The following is a 26,206-nucleotide window of genomic DNA, read 5'->3' as shown; positions in this document are numbered from 1 at the left end:
TTGAGGTCGCCATTTATTTACTTATTGTCTGCTTTAACTTACTCATGCACACACTATTTAAATGAGACTGAGAAACTGGAAATGCAAAGCAGAGACAAATCAAAACAGACATTGTCGGATCTGATTATTTTACAACTTATATGCATTGGTAGTGTTTCATTTTGAAGTTAACTCAAAGTTATCAAAATGGTAATGTGTTTTTTCTGATCATGATACACTGGGTTGTACGTATAGCCTATCCATGTTGTTTTCCATTTCAGTTCTTTGGGTATTAGCCCCAGACTCCTCTGAGATTAATGCTTTTTGAATGTCATGGACATCAGTAATTTAAGATTCAATCAGTTGTTTCTCGGCCTGCACAAACAGTAAGCCAGACTCTATTGAGCATTAGGTAGGAGATTTTGATCACATTGCCCTCAGGTATTATCGGTATACTGCACATTTGATCTGAATGACTATTAATTAGCAGCGTTTGTGCTAAATCTGTGTGTGTGTGTGTGTGTGTGTGTGTGTGTGTGTGTGTGTGTGTGTGTGTGTGTGGGTGTGGGTGTGTGTTGGGAGAAGGGGGGTTCAAGTAAGTTGCTGCCACATAACCTCAGTGTTTCACAAATGACTAACACTGGAATTTTGCATTCTATTCGTTCATCTTCACTTAAGCCTAGAATCCGTAAGTAAAGCTTTTTCATGTTCCACTAAAATATGCAATGAATAATTCCCTAACATTATCTTCTCATGTGATACAGGCTGATGAAGGTTAAATTACCTTGGTTGTGCTACTGACATCTAATTAACTATCAAGAGATGGCTCTATGGAATAGATAGCATACGTGACGCAGAGATATTTCAGTTTGGTAGACGAGAGAAAATACTCACTCCATACCAAATGATAAACAACGGCTGACTTTTCGTTCACCTTCTCCTGGGCAATCTGTTTTTTTCAAGTTATTGGCGTTTTGTGGTGCATGTGAGTATGTGTAGGAGCGATCTTGCTCTCCTCCTCCTACAAATCAAACCATCCGCTCTTGAGAGTGGGTTGTAATCATAAACAAACAGTAAGCACTATCACATCATACCACTTACAGTCAGTACACACACACACAGGGGAAGAGAGGGATGAATAGTTTTTAAAGTGCTTGCGTCTTGTCATAAGAGACTCATGTCACTTCACACTCTTGTCATTGATTAGCGCGCCTGATTGTCCATGTTTTAAAATAATTACACTGTCTCTTCAGAGGAAATGAATGCTATCAAAAGAAAGAGTGCAACAAAATTAAGATAACGTTAAAGACAGTTGTGGTCATGGTTTCCCACTGTTATTCAACTATTAAGAACCATGACAAAACAAGTTTTTCACCAAAGGCAGTCACATTCAATGTGCACTTTGGCAGAATTGGGAAAGAGATCAAATGAAATGACCTGTTGATAATTGATATCACATTTTGTACAAATTGATGTAATGTAATCTAATTGAAAGTGGGATCAAAATGCTCCATCTCTTTGATTAAGGCAGAGGCGGTTATCTTTCATCAGCACTTGTCTAGGCAGGGAGGGGAGGAGGCGACAGTGGGAATCCAATTTGGACTTGGTGCATTCAATCAAACAATATCATGTTGCATGAACATAGAGTTCCCCCCTGAGAACTATATGTGCAGAATACACCTGAATTTGGCATTGTCTAAAATGTGCAATCACACATGAAATGTACCATTCAAGGACCCTGTGCAGTCTGTGGTTAATACATTCTCTAGTCTGTACTGTGTGTCGAAAGATAACGTTGTTCTGCAGGCGTGTGTGAGGCAGCTGTATGATGCATGTTGGTCGTGCTGCTGACACTGCTGTTGACTCTCATAAGCGCAGGTGTCCGAGGGCTGGCGGCCTGGAGGGGCCCTTGATTCAACACCTTTTACTCTGCACAATTTGATGCAGCGTGGAGCACTGCAGCACGATGGCCTTGATGGCACTGAAAGAAAAATGGACGAGGTCAGCAGCACTTTCTCATCCGCTGCACTTCTTCATGCTGACTTTGTGTTGATACAGGGATATCACACAGTTCACACTTCCACATACTGTAATTCAGGGCTCAGTCAGTTCTGCTGAAAGCCAAAAATAGATAACAAAACATTCATGCACATAGTCTCTTTCTTTTGAATTCACTGGCTGCCTATGTAAATCGACAGAGCCACAGATCCAGTATTTTGAAATGACACTCAGTATTCAATCAGTAAGGGAGAACGTGTTCTCTTTTGGTACAAACACACATATTGTGACCCCTCTCAACTTTCTTTCTTATTATCTTGTCACTGGTAATCCCTTGCATGTCAAAGGTGGCTTTGGAACAAATTAGTGGCTAGAAAAGAGCAACCTAGTCCTCAAAGCCATTATCAATTCCAATCAAGGCTCATTGTAATGCATTCAATAAAAGATCTCTAAGGACCCCGGTAATGCTCTGATTATTCTCCTCTTGTGCCAAATCGGCTCATTCAATCTTTTATGCCATTTAAACAATGTTGCCAAATAGAGCTATGCATATATCAGGGAGCACGTGCACACACCTCTGTAAAATGCATGGTGTTTATCTATGGTTTTCATGTCTAATGCTTATCTGGTTACTTGAATTTGTTTCTGGCTTTCACACATATTTTATAGCTAGGTCTTAGCATGTCATCCTCTACAAAGATAATGCATGATGTGTTTTAACAAAAAAATATTGCGTGATGACTTTGCTGAAAATGTGTAACCTTAAAAAGGATCTGCTTCTGCTTTAGTGTATGCAAAGTGACAAGCAGCGACAGTGACATGCAAGAACATTTCCGCTGAACATTTTCTCTGTAATTTCTTGTGAAAAGACATGTCAGTAAAGCAGCTTGATGCCACCCCTTGTCAACAAATAAAGGCAAAATGCTGCTTAGGCAACAGCTGCTACAACGTCTACCAAGTCACAGGGCTCTGGCCCAATTTAGGGATTGTAGTTTTGTTGCTGGGAGCCACATCTTCCTGCTGTGTGCTGGTGCGGCACACGGATCTAATAGTGATTGATTGCCTGATTAAGGCAAATTGTGTTGAACTCCAGAGCAACCCAAGGAGAGAAGAGAGCATCTTCAGTTAGCGATGCAATAAAAGTGTGGCTATTGATTTGTAATGGCACGTGTGCAAAAAGGCAGTTGTCTCAATTATTCATTTTTCTTGTATTTTCTTTGGAACAAACAATGTCCAAAAGCTTTTTTTTCATGCAAATTGTTTATTGCTAATTTCTTCATCATTTTACATTAAAAAACGGTACAAAATAAATGTTTTAAAATAACTGAAATGTTTACAACAAAAACAGAGTGTTATGGGTTGTTTTTTGTGATGTCTGTGCCATATTTACAATACTAAAATACAGCAATTATATTGTAGTTTATACTAGAAGAAATTACATTATTAGTTTTTGTTTAACGATGACGGTCATGCTAGCACTTCTGTGAGGCTGTACTGAGGCACAGTGGTGCTTTGAGCTAAATGCTAATCGCAGCATGCTAACATGATAACAATGCTATTATGCTTATGTTTAGCAGGTGTTGTTGTGGAAGTTTTCTGTTCGGGCATCATAGTTTAGTCAGGCATCGTAGTTCACCATCTTAGTTTACCATTGTATGTAATTAGTTTTGCAGTTGTATTTTGTAAACCAAACTGGACAAATTAAAAGTTAGACCTGATGGTGTTGCAACATGAAAAGTCAGGAGATCCCCTAAAAGGCTTTAGCTTCACCATCTGGGGACCATGAATGTCTGAACAAGCTCAACAGTTGTTGACATATTTCAGTATGGATCAAAACTAGCTAAATAGCTAAAGGACAGGAAAGAAGCAATTAAACATATCTCTATTACTCTGTTCAGCACAGAATGAGTAAATTATTAATGGCTGTGGGGTTGTTATCTGAGTTTTCAGGGCAAAACTGGAATGTTTTGCTTTAATAAATAGCCCGATCTTCCACATGTGACAGGTTGTTCACTCAAGTCCTCTCTCATACACACACACACACGGACACACACACACACACACACACACACACACTTTCACTTCAAATGAAGGCTCCAAGTAAACAATTTATAGTTATTTAGAATGTCTTCTTGTCATCAGTCACAGGTTTTGAATCAGTGCACAGCCATTTTCCACATTGCATCAACCAAATACAGCAAAATCATAAGTGACAAGACAACATCACCTAAATAACAAGTTCATCTTCGCTGTTATCCTCATGTTGAGTAAAGTCAACCAAATTATTGTCAAAACGTCCAACGTGTGCAACATTTCCTCTATAACAATAAAATGCAGAGCTTATCACGCTCCGTACAACCTGAGTGCCTTGGTGTCTTCAGTATTTGCAGCCCAAAATGTATTCCCCCTTATCGCTATTGATCTGCAAGGAGACAAGGTCTCTGGTCGTGACAGCCTGGCCTGTCTGATTTAGGGATGGACCAACAGCCTGTCTGAGCCCAGGGGCCTGGAGGGATTCATTTGAGGGCTGCTGATGCTCCCATGCACCTTCCTCTGTCCCACAATGGGCGGTCTGATCATGAGCTTGATTTTGTAGGCAGTCAGGGAATAAGCCACTATTTTTTGTAATCACACAGGTAAAGAGATTAGAGGTAACTTTAATGAATGCTTGACTTTTTGGTTATGTTAATGTCTTCAGCTGGAAGAGTTTCATTTTCAAATTTATTAAGATTGCTTTCATAAAAAAGGCACAGAAGCCTGATTACAAAAATTACTGTGGGCTTAAGAAGGTGGCAAAGAGATGGCTTGCTTGCTGAGTTTGTCAGATTGCATTAAGAGCTAAAGGTTGTTCATCAAAAGAATGAAATTCATGATGAAAAACATGACAAAAAAAGCAAACTATATTAATATAATGTATTTTAACATAGTGGATAAAAAACCTCCAACTCTACCGACAGCGACTACATTAAAACATGTTGTTTATTGTTGATTTGACACAATATACTGTGTTTTAATGAGATTAAAACATGATCCTAATTCATGATAATTCCCATAGCACCTATTCCAACACAGTTGCCTTTGGGTATTAGCATCTATTTTTTCAACATAAACAGGATTATTATCTTGTGCATAAAGCTATCTCCACGGCTCATTAGCCGTCAGCAGGTTATCAAATGCTTAAGATGCTTAATTTATTTCATTAATTCAGAAAATGCTGCATTTTTCAACAGAATAGGAATAGCTGAAAAATAAAAACACCTGCATACCAACAATATGGAACAATGCATTTTTGCCGCTTGTAGTGATTCAGCAAAATCCTGCAGCCAAAATAACATTAATAATAATAATCTGAATTAACAAATGGAGAATTATTTGAAAGAAGCACAATGTTTTAGTTTAGGTTTTTATCCATGTCGCATAGATAGACGTTGGCTCAAACCAATAAGCAGACAGAAAGTAAATAACTTTGAAGAGCATTTGCGTTCTTGGCAGCAGATGTTAGTGGCAGGTTGCTCAGAGCGAAGGGTGCCTCATTTGGCTCGCTCAGGAGGTGATCATGAGACATATTGCCTTTACTCTCGCCCTCCTCACAGACACATGACTGCTCCCTTCACTCGCTAGAGAATTGGACCAGAGTAGCATCAAAGGGTCAGTAGGACACAAACCGACGGAAGTGAATCAGTTCAAGTATCTGAGGCATCTACCAATGTTTGTTCATGGAAATTGTAATATCAAAAGCTCTTCATAGTCACAGCAGAACTTTATTTGGTTAGAGGGAAGCAGAATGATGCATCAGTGTGACTCACACAATCCCCACTTCTTCAACACACAAAGCATGTCCCACACAATACCTTTGAAACTCCCACAAATCGGGAGTGAAGCCGTCTTCAGATGTGTCGTTTTCAATATCAGCTTTTGCACTGTTAAACCTAAGAAGGATGTGTCAGCACGACAAAGATGTTTGATATACTCTCAGGTATTTTCACAAAAAGTCTCGAGAATCACTTTTTGTCTCAGTCTTTGCTTTTTTAGCTGTTCAATTCCTTTTCCCCCTTTCTTGGTGTCTAATTGGATTTCATTGATTTACTCCTCCATGATGCTGGCTTGGCCAAGTCTCTGCTGACCCTGCAGAAAAATATCAGCCAGGCTGTCTAACAGGCACTGTTCCGGCAACACACACACACACACACACACACACACACACACACACACACACACACACACACACACACACACAGCACCCTCAATTCAAGCAGTGAATGATTGTGTCAGTGAGCTGGAAGTGAGTCAACCTGCCGCTCCTGTGGCCCTCACAGCACAACCATAGATTTGCGTCGCACTGAAACAACAGAAGGCTCCGGGAGGGGGGGCGGGTTGTACCCACTGCTCTGGGACTCTGGTACAGCTGTAGAGGGGAAAAAAGTGACGGGGCCAAATGTCGGCCGTCAGAAGGCCCGAGGACACAGCCACTCATCTGTGCCTGAGCAGCCATGTGTCACCTTGAGCTCTGTGGAGGAGGTGTCCGGACACAAACCTGCTGGGCCAGGCGGGGTGTGAAGAAGGAGGCAGGATGGAGGCAGAGTGGAAGTAGAGCTAGCTACTCAGCTTTCCATAAGTGACAAATGTGACTCAGTGGATGAGAGAAAGAGAAGCGATAACTTCGAGCAGCGAGTGGAATCCAAAAAAAGACAAAGGAAAAAAAGTCCCCTTTTTAATTCTGCATACACCAAGAGAGGATAAGAAGAAAAGGATACAATACAGACAGAGCTTTGATACCAACTGTGTCCTCGTTTCCTCCACTCGACTCCTGTCCCCCTTCTGCCATGCATTATAAACGGCTGATTATGACAGTGACAGCTCCTCAGGTGTTCAGTATGCTAGATTTGTTATTCAGCTCACAGGCATGGCTGTCCCTCCCTCTTACCACCTGCACAAGCACACAGACCCGCACACGAGCAGAAATGCACACACATACACACACCCCCATGCACGTGCGTATTGCTCACAGCTGCTGTGTCAGCGGGACTCAGAGAGAGGGGAATATTACATGAATCAGCCTCACACAACTGTTGTATTCACAGTGCTATGATCCAGACTCACAATTTAAATTAGGCTTTTATTGTTTGATTTAGACTTTCATGGGCCACTGGTGGTTTCGTGAACTCAGATTTGTTTAATCTTAGAGATATTAATACATTTTAGTGGGCCAAATGGGCAGATTTGCATTCCTGGAGGACACGGAAATGACTTTGATCATAAAACCAAAACTTGCAATAGATGTATATCCATAAGAGCACTGTAAAGCTAACTCATTATATTATTTATACAGTACACCCTCGTATTACTTAAATTGCAAAAAAAACAACTGTATATTTACACTTCTAGCATGATTTGTGAATGTGTAGTGAACCAAAGGATATGCTACTAAGTGTTGAATGCAACACATGCTTAAGCTTTAAAGCTGCACTATTCTTATATTACCAACTGTGCCCATGATTATGGGTAATGTTGTTTAGTTTGTTTATTGTCCCTGTGGGGAAATTAGGTTGAAGCAGAAATCACAAGGCAATTTTGACAACAAAAGACAAGTAAACAGAACAGTTCAGTTCGGTCTCACTACCCTTTCTTGCAGTTCCAGCTGGTATTTCTATTTTCAGCTAAAGAATGTCCAACAAACCCACCAGACTACCTGCCCAGCACCAAACCGCTGACAGAAAAAGTTATCGACTGACTGGTGAAGATAAGGAGCATTTAGCAGCTAAAGAGCCAGTTAGTTCCCTCAGGAGTTGGTGAGAACCAAAACTAAGCTAAATGGAGAGTGAATATTGGTCTCTGCGGGATTTCTAAATGAGCTACTGTATGCTAACACGTTAGCCACAGCAACGTTTTTAGGTAAATACTTGTCGATCTTGTGATTACCGCTTATTTTGCTGCCCTCACAATTTGCTCAGTGATGTTTTTATGTTATTGTGTAGGGCCTGCTCAGTCATAAATAATGCAAACTGAAGTGAGGCCACCTTGAGATTTTTAATAATGCAAATGCATCATCGTGGAAATGCTTCATTAAAACATCAATGTTAAACATTTTATCGTCAGCCCAAATCAGAAAGTTAGGACGTGCTTAAAGCCTCACTGGCGGCAGTACTAAACCTGTATTTACAGTAACTCTAAATTACAAACCATAAAACAATTACTGTCCTGGAACACTGAGTACCTTCTATATTATAGCCAACTAAAGAAAATCTCTTGAAAATTTAGGTGGCAAAACTGACCTTTTGCTGTATACAGTTCTCACCATCCTGTTATCTTCTCCAGTGACAGTATCTTTAAGATGTGTATGAAAACAGAAATAATTTCAGAGCACGTTAAAAGAAAAAGTTACATTCATGAGGTGTTAATTTTGAGAAGTCTCCTCACATGGCATTTCCTAAAGTTCCTGTTATTTCAGCAGAGCCCATGGCTTAGCTCTCTAATTTGCTCCAGCTTTGGCTTCACTCTACCATGTAAATGCAATTGAGTTGCTGACAAAGTATTTCTGTTGGCAGAGCCGCCGTCTGCCTTTTACATTAAGAAAATAAAGAAATAAATACGTAGGAAACTGATCTTAAAATAGAAAAAAATAATCACTTCGCCAGGCAGTAAGCAGTAACTTACAACGGGTTACGGCTTCACCTTTTAAAGTCAGATCAATCTCATCGAGGGGTTCTATTTGTGTTTCTTTACTTGCCACAAGTATTTTTTAACCTAATCTAACTCGACAGGGTTAATTTTGTGAGGTCCAGTGTACAGTTTGACAGATTGCTGACCTTTTGACTCACAGATTCACAGTCAACTTTTAATTAGGTTCTACGCTCACTTCATTACTTTGCTTTTCTAATGCATGCGGTTTGCAAAAGCTAGATATATTAGACGTGATGTAACCTGAGTAGGTTAACCAAGCATTAAACACTACATTAAGACTGATTGTCCAACCTTACACATGAAAAGGTTACATCAACCTTCAATTAAAACCTTCTTCACATTTCTCATACTTTGGGGAACAGAAATGTGGATGTTGGTATAATTTTAGCTGCGTCAAGAACTGAAATGTTAATGAACTAGTGCCTAATTTACTTTGTTTCCTTTAGGGTTAGAAATTCATTCTCATAATAGTTAGACATCACCTCTATTGGACTTTGCTGTTCCAAAGTTTCAGCTTCATTGGTCAGTGATACATGTGGCAGAACTGATTATACAATTACATTGCATGTGTTGATGTGTATAAATTATTCTATTCCCAGGAGCACCAATTTCAACATTATGCAAAAGAAACACACAAGCTTTTTTTTGGTCTGTTTTGTTTGTTTCAAAACCAGTATCTTAATCAGTGACACGCCGGAACATGCAGGGGAAATGTAGATATTAGGCTATAGATATTACCAGCTGTTAGTCAGGACCATGGGCACTTTTGGCGTTCTCAATGGCATTGAACCTTGGGATGCTGTTTGAGCATCTGTTGGTGAGAATGCCAGGGCTCAGACCCCTTAAAATAAGCCTGGAATTGATACTGACAGAGAAGCTCTTATGAATGTCATGGGCTCCTGAGCGTGATGACAAATTGTATTGTGGGTACAGTTTAGGATTCCGGTGACAAAGTGTCATCTTGCATTAGCTTGCTAAAGATTGGCGGATCAGGCTAAACAAGGTGGCAGTGAGGAAGTCAGCGCATAACATTGTTGACTCCTGACAAGCCTGCTGAAGGCTGCTGAAGCGCTGAGAGGAAGAGCCGATGTAGCCAAGCGATTTTAAGTTATTGGGTTTTGCACTACTCACTGTAAACCGCATTAGGGTAGACACACACGTATAAGTGCCATATGCCTTTAAAATCTAAAAACATAGTTTTATACCAACCCAAGGCATTTTTGTGTCACACAGAAACAGATAAAAGCTTAAAGCTCCTGTGCTTATCAAACCTCCACATCCACAGTATAAACTTGGAACAAATCTAACATTCAGTCTCCCCAAGGCTTCATGTTGGAATTGCGAAATATGATGGTAAAAAATAGGAGGAACCCAGCTGGGATGAACCAGTTCCAATTACCTATATTGTGTTTATGGCAATTCTTTGAGAAATTCTGGGTCCAGGAAAGTAACTACAGGTGAACATTCTTTCATATTTAACCCCCTCCCATGCAGAACCTTTGGTGTGCTTTAGTTAATGCCAGCTTTTTAAAAAAACTTACATGAAAATGTCCATGTAACATCTGTGCTTATTATTATCATTATCATTTTGTATCTCTCTGATCCTTTTATTCTGTGTTTTTCTCTTCGGCCTTGACTTATGGTTTCCTTGTGAAAGCTTTTGCTCTTATGCTGCAATTACAATTCTGAATTCAATTAACTAAAGGGAATAGACATTTATTTTTGTGGCTTGTTCAATGCTGTTCAATTGAATTTTTTGAAAATGCTGTTCTATATGTTATGAACCTTCTCACAACCTGTGTTATTAGTTAAAATCATTGATTATAATGATTGATTTGTGTAATATCTTTTATGATTTGATCCACTGATGAGAAGACGCCTCATAGTCAAACAGGCAGAGAAATGAACTTTGCGGCTTCCTGTCATCCTCATCATCTTTATCATCTGGCTCCTGCCAAAGCTTTGAGTCTAAAGGCTGGACAACTTTATTGTGCTTTTCCAACTGTGACTGGGAATTTGGGAGAAATAGGCCACACATTGGGCTGAAGATTTGCAAAATCTATCGTAGAAACCCACTTTATATGTCATGCATTACTGCGTTTCTTCTACTTCTCAAATGCATCAGACATCTGAGATGCATTCACCCCGCTGGGTAAAAATAACAAATGCTATGAATAGGATGCTGAAAATTGTCCTTGCAATTTTATGATGTTAATATAATTTGTATTCCCACTGTACAATTTGAAAGGACAATGTGTTATCTCCCTGCATGCAAAGTAGGGAAAAACGTGTTATCTTATAATAGCTAATTTGATTTCTTATGTGAATACTGACACGTTAAACAGGCTTCTCCTACCAGTGTCCTTCATGGGCCATTCTCATGTTTATGATTTCCATTAATCCTGCCAACAGAGTGGAAACATCTTGCTGCCTGTGTATTGGCACAGAGCTCCTCAATCATATCAAAAATAATTTGTTGTCTTGATTTATTGATGTTGAGCATTTGGGCTGGAGACCGATTTTCATAAACATCCATCTGCAAATGCTGTGCTATCAAACAAAACAAAGTCTAATTCCAGTGGCGTATTACTAACCTATTATATGATACTTATGTGTATATATACACGCACACAGTATGTATATATGTTCACACAATTACAATTAAAATAATTTAAAGTTTATTTAAGTATGTCTTTGAATGCCTAGATGTGTGTCCATTAACCAGCATTTCATCAAAAAAGTACATTTTCTATAGCGATGACAGCTACACATCCGTGGACAGTTCATGTGAGGTAAATTGAAAAATGTGTTGTCAGCAGTATTGATTCGTCATCATCTCTGGAATCATCAACCCATGCAAGCCCACGTCCAAGCACTTACTCTTTACATTTAAAATGAATGTTTTCAGGGTTGCAGGTTACAGCGAGAATAATAATTGCACATTTTATTAAATAAATTTTTGTATCCTTGTTAGTGGGAAGGTGTCCGAGGTGCCATCAACAGCATGCTGATCTGTTGATGATCCTGCCTCGTCGGAGCATGCAACGGTCTTTGGTTGTTTACTGTTTTGCTCCTCCCCACCGCTCTGTTAAATGGGATATATCTAATGCTGGCACAATAACAAATTACCTGGTGAATTAGCATATGGTTGCAGCTAACATCATTGCTTCCAATAATCAGCCCTGTCTTACTGACGGACCTCTATTATACCTCTAGCATCTCTGCACATTTCTGCAACTATATGTGGTCATTAAATGGACACATTATAAAGGCATAATTGGAAGGCACATAAGCCCTTTGCTTATTTATTTGATTAAAATGTGTCTTGCACATGTGCTTTGCTCATGTAGCCTTCAACATAGCTTTAGCAGAAGATGATAAATAGTACCAGTGTTTTGTTTTCAATAAGAGTGCTTAATCTCTGCTGGGTGAAACTTACCGTCTGACATTGTTCCTGCGGGCTCTTTTGGTAAAACATGCCACAAATAGAGAAATTAGGTTGCCCTACGTTTGGCCTCTTTTAGCCTATAGGACCTCCCTGAGATGGAGCACTGCAGTTTACTGCCCTGCAAACTTGCAGGTGGTTATTTCACAGTTGGGGAATAATAATAGTTGGACTTTGACTTCATTTTAGGCCTATTGGAAAACAAACAATTTAACATTGCAACACTATAACAACATTTGCTATTCCGCTTTGCACTGCAATAGAGTGAAAGTTGAAGTAAAGCGTATAAATACAAATACTGCAAGCACATTCCTTTGCATTGTGTATTTACTTTTCTGTAGTTTAAATACTCACAAGCCCCAGATGTCAAAAGCTGATTACATTCTCATATCACTCTGTACTTCCTTGAAATGGTAAAGCTGTTGGGAATATGTAAAACCAAAAGGTCAGAAGTAATCTTAGTCAGATAGGCTGAACAAATACGTAACACATGGAATATCTTTACAGGCATGAATTTTTCACTCAGGTTCTGGCTGAAACTACTTTGGTGATTGTGAGACGCTGCTGTGGTGCTGGCAGTAATTCAGTTTCACCCAGAGATATCTCTAAAGGCCTTGGCCTAAAAGCCTTTTTTTCTGAAAATGCCTCTGGCCAGCAGTCACACATCCTGGCTGACCTGGCACTACCCTTGCTAACAGCCACATGTGTTTTAGCTCAGTATGATGACAAGAGGGGAGTGAAGACAAGATAAATAAGCAGTCAAAGTACAGTAATACAACCAACAATGATACAGTTTTCAGAGGAAATGGAGTCTCCTTTTAAATGCTGAATTAAGAAAAAGTGATGTTTGGATGGTTTGAACAAAAAGTGACAATTTATTTGGACAGCTCATATAGGCCTACTCAAATAATTGGTGACAGATACAAAGTAGGTGAAGCCTCAGGGGCAGACTTTTCCAAAAACCAAAGTATATAAGCGTAAATTAAAGATAAATTGTGATGCATTCATAATTAGCACGTTTTTAATCTAATTCTATTTGTGCAGCATAATGACAGAGCAGAACTTAAAATTGTGCGGATTTTGTGCACTGGTGTGATAATTAATGTAACCTCTTTCACTCCCCAATGTAAGTTGAGTGCAGATTTGAGTTTTGCATGCTCAGATTTAAACGGTTTACAACATAATTGTTTTACTGAAATTGGTGAAATCTATGAAATAATAAACTTCTCTCTCATTACAGACAATAACAGAAGATGTGAATCTTTTCAAAAACGTTTCAGCTATCTTTGATTGTTTGATTGCTAACATTAGCTCAAAACGCCATTTAACTGACATTCTTTGTTGTGTTTGATTGCTAACTTGTAGCCCGCAGTAACAAACTTGGTTAGGTAAGTCGACTTTTAATGTACTGACATTTCAGAAGTGTCTTGTTAGCATCTTGTACGCTTCTTGTCGCAAAGTGACGGATGCGCAACTCACAGCTTCCCTCGCGCCAAAGTGACGCGTGCGTGACTCAAATCTGCACGTGCATTACTTTGTGGAGTGACTGCCTCTTTAAATGTCTATGGCCAATACGAGCGGAAATTGAGGTAGCTAGCTAGGTGACGTCATAAAATTGACATTAGATAATTGTTTTTCCGACCGAGTAGCTTACACCAGCTTTAGGTAAACCAGGAACTGCAGCTGCTAATGAATAAGTTTTGGCCAAAGGAAGTAAAGTGCAACAAGTTCGGACAGATATTTACCGAATATTGACGTGTTGTAATTTCGTTACTTACACTGGGAAGGTGTCGCGGTCGGCCTAAATGCGGACCTAGCTGAAAGCCCTTAACGTGCATGTGCATTAATTGACTGGAAGGCTAGCTAGTTATCCTGGGACCTTTCTTTCTTTGTGAGTACATTTTTGTTTTATTTCCCCCCACTGACATTCTTTTGCTGCTTTGCAGTAAATGTGTGCACAACCACTATCCACACCTCTTTCCTTTCAATGAACGTTATATGTTTAGTCGGCCTTGTCGCTGTCTTGATTCCTGTGATGTGATGGAGCTCGACTTTGTTGTGTTGCTAGTACTAGATTGGTTTGGATAGCTCTGAAGATTCTGAATATCTTTGGACTATTTTTTGAAACGCCTTAGCCCTTATAGCGACACATTAATGTATTTATTTGATAATACAGCTTCTAAATTTAACTAATCAAGGGGAAACCAACATGACAAGTCACACGGATAAAACAGCAAAGAGATATAAAAAACGTATGTAAATATGTGTGAAAACATGTTTAAAGGCTCTTTGGATCTCGTTAATATCATGGCAGAAATTATAAAACAATAGCCCACCATAAAGTAACACCAAAGGCAGCTGATACATACAGAACAGCAGTGGTATTTTAAGCAATTTCCATTTTAAGGATTATATGAAAATGCCTCACTTCTGTTCTCACTGAACAGTATCCCCATTACACTCAAAAGACAACATAACAGCTCGAATAAGAAGCTAATTAACAATTCTGTAGAGTTTTGCATTTGATCCCTTGTTAAAAATGTGTATGCCGCACTAGGAACCATGACCTCTCATTATTCTAAAGTAAAGATTAAAAATTATGTTTAAAATGTTTTTCACAAAGAGGTGATTAGGGTTAATAAAATGTCACAGTAATTGGAATAGATTATATTTAAAATGAGTGGATGGCCAAAGTTAGATACAAGAGAGATACTGCACTGCACCTCTCCCCTACTTATTGCAGTTAATGAGTTTGTGTGGCTTATTCAAAGGAGCAGCAAAGCATTTTGATGCCTAAATTTAGTTGAGCGTGATTATCATCAAAGCCATTCTGATATGGGGAACAATAACAGGAGGCCTATTGTAGAAAAGGACTTTTTGATAAGAAAAACAGTGCATCTTTTGGTGTCAAACTGTCACTGAACAGCGCTGATTAAGGTGTTACAAAAAACTAAGCGCTCAGACTAAGATGTGGGTACCGGTGCTGTTGTCACATGCAATGACAGTTGGGATCTAGAGGAAGCTATCACGAAAAGGATATTGCTGTTCACCTGACATGGGAAATCTACTCTCCTAATAAGTTATATGATTACATTTTCTCAAAGAAGACACATTCAATGAGAACTTAAATGTGTAGTAAATAAAGGATCCAACCTCTGTAATAAAAGTTGGAGCAAGACTTTGGAGGTATTCAACATTTACAAGATGGGGGATAAGGGGTATTTTTTCTGGTCTCTATTTTTGTGCAAAAATATTAAAGGGATTAAAAGGATTGCATTTACCCAGGGAAAGGCTTTGTTAGATGCTATTGTTTTTGTGCTGATTGATTTAGATGACTTTACCCTGAAAGAGAACATAATTAGCTCGCAAGGGGTTTCTGCCAATGAATTGCAGTAGTCAGGGCGTTCCCCTCTGTAGGGAGACTAACGGCATCATTTACTACTTATTATACCTGCGTTTTAAGACAACTGCAATCAGATATTATAATGGTATTGCTGCACTGGAGGCCAAGCAGGTTTTTCAGACTGCTGCTGCAATATTAGGGTGGGGATTGCAAAGACAAATCACTTGAGCTTATCCTAACTGTGGGTGAAGAAGAAAACTGACTTCACATTAAAGTGCACATATTATGCTCATTTTCAGGTTCATAACTGTATTTTGAGGTTGCACTAGAATAGGTTTACATGCTTTTATTTCCAAAAAGCACCATATTTTTGTTGTGCTGCACATTGCTGCAGATCCTACTTTCACTCTGTGTGTTTAGGTCTCTCTTTTAGCTACAGAGTGAGACATCTTAATTCTGTACTATCTTTGTTGGGAGTTGCACATGCGCAGTAGCTAGGTAACAATAACATCAGCTAGATAACTATTTCTCCACGTTTGGTCCGACCAAGGCAGGATTATATGGGAGACTTCTTCTAAACGAGGGACACTTGCAGAACAAGGACATGGAAGTAGTTATTTTGTAGATTATGGTGAACTGGTGTTGTAGCAGTGTTTTGCCATTGAGAACGAGCTAGCATGCTACAGTTAGCCACCTCGTCTCGGCTGGTTACGTAGAAAGCTGTAGAGCGTTTGAACAGCTCAACCGGAGACTGAAGGCAGAGGAAATTTAGAAACCCGTATCTGACTCAAAACAGCATGGATAGTTTTTTTTTCTCCAAGTTTATATGTGTGTGGAAGCACCAGAGACACAAAATAAAACCCCAAATCCCAGAAAAAGTGTTTTTTTTCTTCATAATATGGGCCCTTGAAAGGATCTTCATGACACATGACTGTTGATATCTCAGCCTGATAAAATGCTGTTGGAGGAGGTTCTGTTTTGTTATAGGACATTGTAGACATGTAATGATACTTCATCATAGGTGTCACTTTCAGTAATCCGTAAAGTCACTAATCTTATTCTTAATTTAGCACAATTTGACTCAAATACTCTCCTTTCATTTGACCAAAATCCGCTCGGACACTTTTCTCATTTTCAAAATCAATGTACAGCTGCTGCGAGTGTCCCCTAGAACGTCAACAGCATTCTCGTTGGTATGCAAAAACAACGCAAGCAACAGGTTTTGAACACTTCATTTTAGAATTAGTTAAATCTCAAGCAATTTAATGAAAATGTGCTGTAAAAACACACAAAAATCAATGGTTAATCAAAGAAGGAGGTTAATGTAAACCACAGTACTGAAAGATATTCTCCCTTGAAACAGCATTAGCCTAAATGATACTACTCAATCATTACTTATAGCTCCCTGGCACTGTGTCAGGTTTGTGTGTCTGCAGAGACTCTGCACTCTGCCTATTATTCCTATCTGCCTATATTGTCCTTGTTTTCTTCTTGTTAATCTGACCAAGGACTTAATGTTACCAATGACATATTGTGAGTTTTCTTTTATCAACACATTTTGTTCAGAATTCGGCAGCCTTGTACAAGTATGCAGACTTTGAGTGTTTTTTTGTGTAATTATTGCTATTATTTCTGAATGTCCATGACATTTCTGGACTTCTTTCAGTCAGCAGAAGGGTGGTTCTGCGACATTTGTTACCAATCCCACTACACAGTCCTTTGGAACAACAGCCACTCCAGGGAAGAAGACTGAAACATCTTCTGGCTGAGATTTCTTTGACCTTTTATTGTAAGTGTTAACCTCTCACCAAATAAATTCTTGCTCTGAAGCTCTTTAAGTCAAAGAAATCATATGAGAAACGCTAAATAAGCGATGGGTTTATTAATAAGTCACTAAAAAAAATGTTGTAAACATTTGCAGTTTTTTCCTCTTTCTCATTTCTAGAGGATGGCTCATCCTTTTCATGTAACACAACACAAATGTGAAGCAATATAACAGGATGTTACACTGAAGACTAATATGCAGAATTTACATATTGTGAGTATGTCCATCTTAAAAGGGCTTGAGCAACATGGGGCATGTAAGGCAGAAGACGTCCTAGATGGGTGGAGCTGGAGTGTTCTTTAGGATTCACCGTTAAAACAAAGTCAGGCTTACAGTTCATGTCCGGCAGGTGTAAACTCCCAAAGCACAAATGCACAAAACTCCTAATAAGACTGTATGTCATGTGTTACCACGGGCAAATTAATGCCACTGACAAACATTGCTGCACGATGTGAGGAAAACATCTAATTGCGGTTATTTGGACTGATATTGCGATTGCAATATGATGCATGATATTGGAGGGAAGGATCATTTTGGTGATTTTAGCGAGGATCTGTACCAAAAGAGTATTTTTTTCTCTAGTCTATAGGATACAATTTCTAGGCCAGGATGTCTCTGCAGCACCAAAACACTTGATTAAGAATGTTTTTAAACATATTTTTTCTTTAATAAATATTGTGCCCCTGTGCAATTTGGTTATTGCACTAGTCCATATTGCAATCTTGATGACATTGTGATAAATTGTGCAGCCTTACTGACAAATAGATTCCGCAGTTTGGAAGGTAAGATACTTTTAAAGAAACCGTTTATGGCAACACTGGTGGCACAGCTTCCAGTTGTTAGCAAAATGCTAGCGGAAGCCAGTGGTAAGTCAGGTATGTCATCAAGCAAGTAACTTGCATTACATAACATCGCAGCACATAATACCTATGTTTACCCCATAGCATCTTTGACTTGTGAACACATACTATTTTTTAAGTGGGACAAAATATTTTTGAGGAAATGATACTGTAACGCACATATTGCTCCCAAGAACTGCGTATGAATTGAAACCCAATCATACGTTCTATCCCCTGTCGTGTCTGGACTAAACTGAGCTGTGCATGTGTGATTAAGAGGCGGTAGGCAGTTCTGCAGTAGGGAAACACAACTGGGTATATTTGCTCAATTTCCATTTTATGCTACTTTAGACTTCTACTACATGGTATTTTTGGAGGCAAATATTATTCTTTTTACACACAGCATTTTTTTGAAAGCTGTAGTTAATAGTTACCTTGCAGATTTTGATTGTTAATCAACTAATATAGGCTCAGCTAACCCAGAATAGAAAGTCATTAAATATAGGTCCACCTTCTCATTTATGCATCACTGATTATATTCCAGTAATATAATAAACATTGTTCTGAAATGGGCCATTCTGCAAAATGAGGACTTTTACTTTTCAGTATATTTTGGTGCTTAAACTTTTGTATTCATACTTAAGTAAGGTTTTGAATGGAGAATTTGTACTTCTGTGACAGAGTATTTTTGCAGTGTAGTATTGTTACTTCTTAAATGAAAGATCTGAAAACTTCTTTCACAACTGCAGTGTTGTTTAAGGACAGAGCCTATAATATGATATAATCGCCTATCTACAAAACTAACTCTTTAATAAACAATAGCCTTGTAAATTACAGATCAAGTGCCACAAAGAGAGGTCATGGATTCTGTCAATAGAAAGCAACTTTATAAGGTTGACTGAAAAGTTTAAGGTTAGAGCCCGCCCGATATCAGGCATTTCCCAAATGATGTGTATCAGCATTTATAATGGCATTAATAACATAACATTAATATATATATATAAAATATAAATATTAATTCATTAGAATCATTTATAATGAAAAATACATGATTCTGGAAAAAAAAGAAAATTTAAAAAATAAAAACGGACAGTCAACCATGTTATGAGGGTCGGCGTTGCATAGTTTGTCCACCAGAGGACGCTCTACAACGTACATCTTGGCAACACTGATTCATTTTTAGTTATTGTGTTTTTCTTCAAAGGACTTGTGTTTTTATACATTTAATTTATTAGAATTTTATATTTGTTTTTAAACATATTTCTGTTGATATTTTGGGATATTGGATTTGTATAATATATTTCAAATATTCGTATTGATATCAGCCTTAAGAATCCTTTATTGGTCTGTCTCTAGTTAATTTTACAATTCTCATATTTAAATTCTTTCTCTCTGACTTAGGGAGTAAATGGCTGCATCGCAAATTGTAAAATGTCAACCCGGTTGTAGTAGGAATTTGTTGGCGTTTTTATTTTTTCTCAGTGGACTGTAGATGTTGGCTCTGCACTTAACACTCATGGTTGATTATACACTTTGAATATGGCACGGAGAGCTCTGCCAATACATCCTTGCTTTTCAAGAACCTCAGTTTAATGTTAGAGATATGGCAGACCATCAGCAAACATCCAAGTGAAATTTAAATGTAGTGAGATGTAGTTATACTTTTATGGGGATTTAGATGGAGCTGTTTGGAGTTGGGCCTTCCTATTCATTTATTCTGCCACCATCGAGCCGCTCAGCTGTATTATGCGCTGTGACAGTCTTAAGCTATTTTTATCTACTTTTACCATCGTATGAGAAATTGCAGCTGATAGACTGTAGAAAAGTCATGGATTTCCAACCGACACCGAGCTGTACTTGATATAGATCATAATATCATCTAAACCGGCGTATTGAGTTTTGTGCCTCTGTAACCTGTAGATCAAAGTAATGGACTATTGGAGGCCGTGCTCTCCAAACTAAAGAGGCTTGAGCTACTGAGCATTTTAATGGTTTTGGGCTGGTTCTTAATTATAGGACAGTTTCCCCTGAGTGATTCTTCTCTTATGGAAAAGCAAGGCAATTCTACATCTTCACCTGATCAATACAATGAGGATGTTTTAGTAAAAGATACATGAAGAGGTTCCATCTAATCAATTAAGACTGGCAGCAATGCATTACAGAACAGCGTTCCCCACAGGTTGATATTTTACTTGTGGTGGTGGGTGCCGTGGGATGTGACGGCGCGGCATCATGCAATAATGGCCGAGTTCAGTAAAACTAGTCAAACAAAGGTTTATGTTAACTGGCCTCTTGAAGATGATGAAGTCTAGCTGTGCTTTTTCAACTAAATCTGATTGGTTTGTCAAATAAACGGTAACGTTCAGCAGATTTAATACCTGTTTTACGTTACCCAGATACTCAAATGTTGCCAAGTTAGCCTCAAAACCGTACTATGATCCATGCAGTAAGTCACGTGTTATTATACAGTTCAGCACTATGCGCATCTCCTGTTAAATCACAAATTACACTAAGGCTATCCAAAGGTAATTCTTTTTCATTTTGGTTATTGATCATTGTTAGTCAGTGTTTTAATCCAAGTTTTTGGGTTACCTAATAACGGTAAACACGCTGGTTTGTACGACGTCTTGACATGTCCGTGTTGCATTCATTGAATTCTCAATCTGTGAACAGATTTGTCATTCAACATCTCTGGATTGTAGTCTAAGTCTTTTATAGCACACTTCATTAAAATGTTGGGTTTTATTTGGGCCCGAGTGCATAAACGTTACAGATAATGGGTACCTGCACAGCGATAACATTAACTGGAGAACGTTGGAGAATCGTTTATCTAAAATCTTAGTGTGAAGATATTTTGTTAGAGCATCAATTGTCAACCCTAGAGCATTGCCGCAATATTGATATTGAGGTATTTGGTCAAGAATATTGTTATATCTGATTTCCTCCCTATTGCCCAGCCATATCTCAAAGTATAACCTATGTCTGGGAAGCACTGCAGTAGCATAATAAGACAGAAAGTTGGTCCTAACACAATGTCACATCATTTTTTCAAATTGGCAATGATGTTATTGTTATTCCTTTTTCAATACAACTTCCTTCTAATTCAATGATATGCGTTATCTTTGCAAACACATTACAAGTGAAGAGGTCAATCTTCTTAGCTGGTTACCTGCAACGTTTGTTTTTGCCTTTGAGTTTAGTCTTTGTGTCCTCAACAAGCTGTTCTTGAAGGTCTGTCCTTGTTCTCGCTGCTGTTGTGAGCATCTTGCACGAATGCTCGGATAATGATCTGGTGACTTTTTTGTTCCAACGAGTTCAGCGGGTCAGAAGTGTCATCCATTTTACTTTGGTGAAAGCTGGTATTGATTTCTCCTAAGTGTAGCTTCTTTTTCTCCCTTAGCTGGGATTTCAGTAAGAGCAAGAGAAAAATACTCCCCTACCTACTTATCTGGGCCACACTCACCACACGTCTAACATCCAGACAAGCTGTTAACATTGATATCGTACAGCAGAACGGTGTAAAGCTGATGCATCACAAGCATTTGCCGCATGGCACCACGGTGAAGGACTGTATTTACAGGTGAATAGTACTGTTTACCTTTCTTGGGCCTTTTTACCCAACTTTTTATTTTGGATTTGGATTGTGATATATGGATATGAGATCTTGTTCTTGTTTTATGAATGAAGTGTCACACAGGATGAAGCAGCAGCGCGATGTGTGTGTGCTTAACCATTTAGCAATGGTCATCCCTGCAAACCCCACCCAGAAAGGACTCAAAAGGTTCTTAGTGCCTGAGGAAAGTTCCTGCGGTCGAAAATGGGCTTTAGCAAACTTTTTAATCTAGATTTCTGGGCTACAAGGGGCGGGGATTTTTAATTCCTTTAACAGTGCTTTAATCGTAATGTACACCATGTTTTGTGGCCTCATTTGAAGGTCCATGCCTTCCTTACACTTAAGGCACACATTTTTCAAAAACAGACTGAATAATTTAGTTTTTAAGTGGAATTGCCCTGAAATCAAAGAGTGAGCTTGTATGGAGCGCTGAAGTTTCTTCTGTGTGACCATGTTAGAACTGCTTTCTGTCAACTTGATGTAGTGTGCTTGAAACTCATTTTACAAGAGTTTCATCAGTCATGCATAATTTTGCTTTGAAGCACATGGCCCAGGATGGTGAGCAGTGTTTGCATGACTTTAATGTGAGTGACAAGGTGTTTGTTCAGTTGCATATACTTCAGGTAGATAGCCTTTTAGCATTCAAATTGCTGCAATTGCTCCAACACATACACACAAACACACACACACACACACACACACACACACAGAGGTGGGGTGCAGGTGGAGACAACGGCAATGTAAGTCACAAGTGTGGTTAAACTTTTCAAAACTTCACGCAGACAGCGTTTGCTGCAATATATATTAATAGAGAGATCGCCGAGCAGTTAACTTACCCTTCAGCAACAGAAGGAGGTCTCTATTGCCCTGGTGACTGACTGACAGGCACAAGACAGAAGTGTTCATATGCCCTGGTGACTGGTGGAAAGACAAGGCAACTTTATTTCTTTGGCACCTTTTTAGCAACAAGGCACTTTAAAGTGCTTTACATAAAACATTATAGGGCAATAAGAACCAGTCATGGAAATAAAAGGCTAAATATTGATAAGATACAAAATACAAGAAAACTAGTTATAGTGCTGTTTAAGAAACAAATAGTTTTTTGACTACTTACTTGTAGGGACAGGTTTGGGAGGAGAGAAGGGCACCGTGGTTATAAGGTCTTACGAAGTTAGTTATACAGGAGAGAAGCCGTTTGAGTTTCTGGCAAATCAAGTGCTGTTATATGTATATAATATCATTTTAACATCATCAATTTGTGTTACCGTGAGATTAATGTTCTTTTTGGCCTAGCAAACTTTGTAGTTTTTTCACACACTGTTGCAACAACTAGGATCGTTAGAAAAACTACAACACCCCACCGGATCTAGCTAGACCAAAAACAAAACAACAGGCACGCCGCACACACTTGTTTGGGCTTGCGAGCCAGCTGAAGAGTAGTACCGTTACGTTTTGAGTGGATGACGAGCGCGAGATGCCAAAATGGATGCCAATAACATTCTAAATGGAAAGTTTACTTTTTAATAGCTGCCAAATGGTTCCATTGACAAGATCAAAGGGATCTGTGTGTTTTGTCGTTGTAAACTGAGCTCTCATCTCAGCACGTCTAGTCTAAATTACCACTTGATGGCCAAGCACACAGCCGATGCCAATTCCCGTCAAATTTTCTTTTCACCCTTTTTATTGATGGACAGTGTTACATTGTGTGAAAAGTTATTTATTCAAAGTACGAATGACTGCTCCAAGTGAGAATGTTACGTGTGAAATTAAGCACTACTGTAGGCTACATGCCAATGATGTTTTCAATAAAAAAAAATATGCACAAAGCAAGCCGATCCACTTTTCCATGTTGATAAGTGCATTAAAATGAGAAAAAATAATGGGACAAAAAGAAATCAAGGGATGTTTAGAATGGATAAAAATGTGTGATTAATCGCGAATAACTATTTTAATCGACAGCACTAGGCAAAACCTTTCATCGTGCTCATATTTCTTCATTTAAGTGTTCTTTGAAATTGTGTAACAATCTCGTCTTGTGAACCCAATCTCATGTCTTGTCTCATGGGCGGAGTGTCTCATCTCATAGTGAAGACATGTCTTTACATGTACATCCCACATTGCTTGGATCTATTTATGCTCCCTGAATGCGTTTGATGTACAATTCAAGCATATAATTATGTTAAGTAAGATCTTCAAGCAATTTCAGTAACACAGGAATAAAAGCTATGTTGCTGTCACCGTGCTCAGAGGTGAGCTCAGTTGGCTCACTCTATGACTTTGCGAAGTTCTACAAGACCTCATCCAGTCATGCTCCGGACTAAGCTGGATGTGAACGATTTGAAGCAGACAGAGATATCATCCATCAGCCACTTCACCTGGACCTAATGGCTTGCCGCAGACAGCCATGTTTGTGTGTGTGTTTGATGTGTGCATACCACATATCCACCTACTCTTTTTATGTCAGAATATCAGCAGGCAGCACAGTGTCAGGGCTCACAAATGGATTTTCTAATCCACTTGTTAGCTGGAAGTTCTTTCAACCCCCGGTTTTGAAGCATAAGCCAAAAATGTACTTAAACACAAGCATTTCCTTAGACTCCAGTCTGTCCCCCTCCCCATCATGGTGTGTTTTGACTGCCTAAAGCATATCTGTGGCAGGGGGGGAAAGATGCGGTGCAGGAGAGGCGAAGGACATCAGGAAAGCTCAAATAATGAGATGTCAAGCAGGGCAGGCCGTAATTGTTAATTACATTTATTCCAGTGCTTTTGGAATGCAGCCATGATGCTTTCAGGAATATAAAGTGGTGTCCTCAACATGTTCCAGGTTCAGCCTCTTAAATGGGTCTAAAGGATCAGTCCTGAAATTCAATAAGTAGTGCCCTAGTCCAATCTGCAGACATGGCCATATAAGGAAGAAAGACAGACGTTTAAAAGCAAGATAGATAAAGTATCTGCAGCGTCAAACTACATGACACACTTGCTTTGTTAGAATATCTGCCAACCTGTCAATGTGTTGTTAGTCTACTCTGACATACACAAATATGTTTCTCCAGTAGAGAAGAGTTCTGCATGAGTTACCACAACAGGGCTTAATAGTTTGACATAGTGTACATCAAACTGTTTGAGGTCAACTAGAAATCACTCCCTGGGTGTTTGCTTAGCCTGGGCTTTGTTTGCTTGTTCTTCCCTTTTAGCTGACACATTATGTGACCTTTCATAAACTTGTTACCTCCACTTGAACCGGCATGGTCACTTTTCATAACATCTGAAGGCAATTAAAATGTGCTGGACAAGACCAGTTACGGAAGTCTGAAGTACACGAGTGTCCCATCGTGTCGGTGCTCTGTGGTTCCGTAAGGTCTGCTCTCTCATCTCCTACCCAAATAATAGAAAAAGTCTCTCTTGTTAGAGCTCGGTGAACATCCTGCCAGTGCCCGCACTGTGCTTTAATTGATTTTAAAGAGAACCTGTCAGTCCTTCCACTTTTCTGTCACTTTCTAATAAATTGTTGCTGCAATAAAGACATAGGCTCAGGCAAACTACAAATACTGGAAGGTTCTGTTTGGTATCAACACTTCTTTTTTTTTTTACATGCATGCACAAACATATACTCTCATATACTCTGATGATATACCTGCCTAGTTTTACTCGCCACCCCCAAACCATCTGCTGTCAGACATCGGTAATTAGTTTTATGGCGTTTTGGCAGCCAGACTATGGCTTCATGATAATAACCCTTTTATTGTTTTGTATTCTATTGTTAATGTTGTTGTTGTTTTGTTGCTTGTCCTAATTAAAAGTTTGGAGTTTTGCGGGATTAACACAGGCTGCCCTTTTTGTCCTCCTAAATTGCTTATCCTGCAAAGCTAGCATTAAATGATATGAGGGATGGAGTGAGTGACAAGAGCAGATATGGCGCGTTAGAGTCTCTGAGTAATGGAAGAGACTAAATCCTTCTGTTACCACAAGCTGTAATGACTGAGTTTTACAGGTGGCTGGCATTTTTCTCCCAGAGGAGCAGCCATCATTACTATTTTTCTCCAAAAGCCTTACAACCCCAACTATTTCAGGTGGTGGAAACATTCTGTGTCTCCCCTCTTCAGCTCCCTTTCACATTCCTCTCTTTCCTTGTGCTCTGCCTTCCCCTGGGTAAAGTACGAGTCAATATTCTCCCTGCATCTCTCACCGTGCTGCTTGTTTTAATGGCTTTAAAGTTGACCGGTGGTCAGAGACGGCTTTCTCTGGCCTCAAATGTGTTGTGTGAGAGGTCTCTGGTGCTGAGCTTCGGTCAGCGTCGCAGCCAAATCCACTTAGACACAAACCAATACGCTCTCACTTTTAACAGCACACATAACCTTAAAGTAAAAGCTCTCTATAGATTAACTGGAGGACTTGACCGAGAGAGGAGAAAACTAACTTCATCTGGTATTGACAGACACAATCTTGGTCCTTGTGGAAAATACAGGTCTTTGTTTATCATAAA

At 39.1% G+C, this 26,206-nt stretch overlaps 1 long non-coding RNA gene across 1 annotated transcript in view; it reads right to left on the bottom strand.

Annotated features, from left to right (window-relative positions):
- Positions 1–22,471: 22,471 nt before the first annotated feature.
- The window catches only part of LOC117954396, an 11,531-nt gene continuing 7,796 nt past the window's right edge, over positions 22,472–26,206 (bottom strand). The window contains exon 3 of the long non-coding RNA XR_004658812.1: positions 22,472–22,554. This is a non-coding gene — a long non-coding RNA (uncharacterized LOC117954396). The remainder of the gene's footprint in view (positions 22,555–26,206) is intronic.

Source organism: Etheostoma cragini, chromosome 12, assembly GCF_013103735.1.
Source record: "Etheostoma cragini isolate CJK2018 chromosome 12, CSU_Ecrag_1.0, whole genome shotgun sequence".
Classification (NCBI taxonomy): Eukaryota; Metazoa; Chordata; class Actinopteri; order Perciformes; family Percidae; genus Etheostoma; species Etheostoma cragini.
The sequence above is the reverse complement of the archived record's forward strand: the minus strand, read 5'-3'. Positions and strand labels throughout refer to the sequence as shown.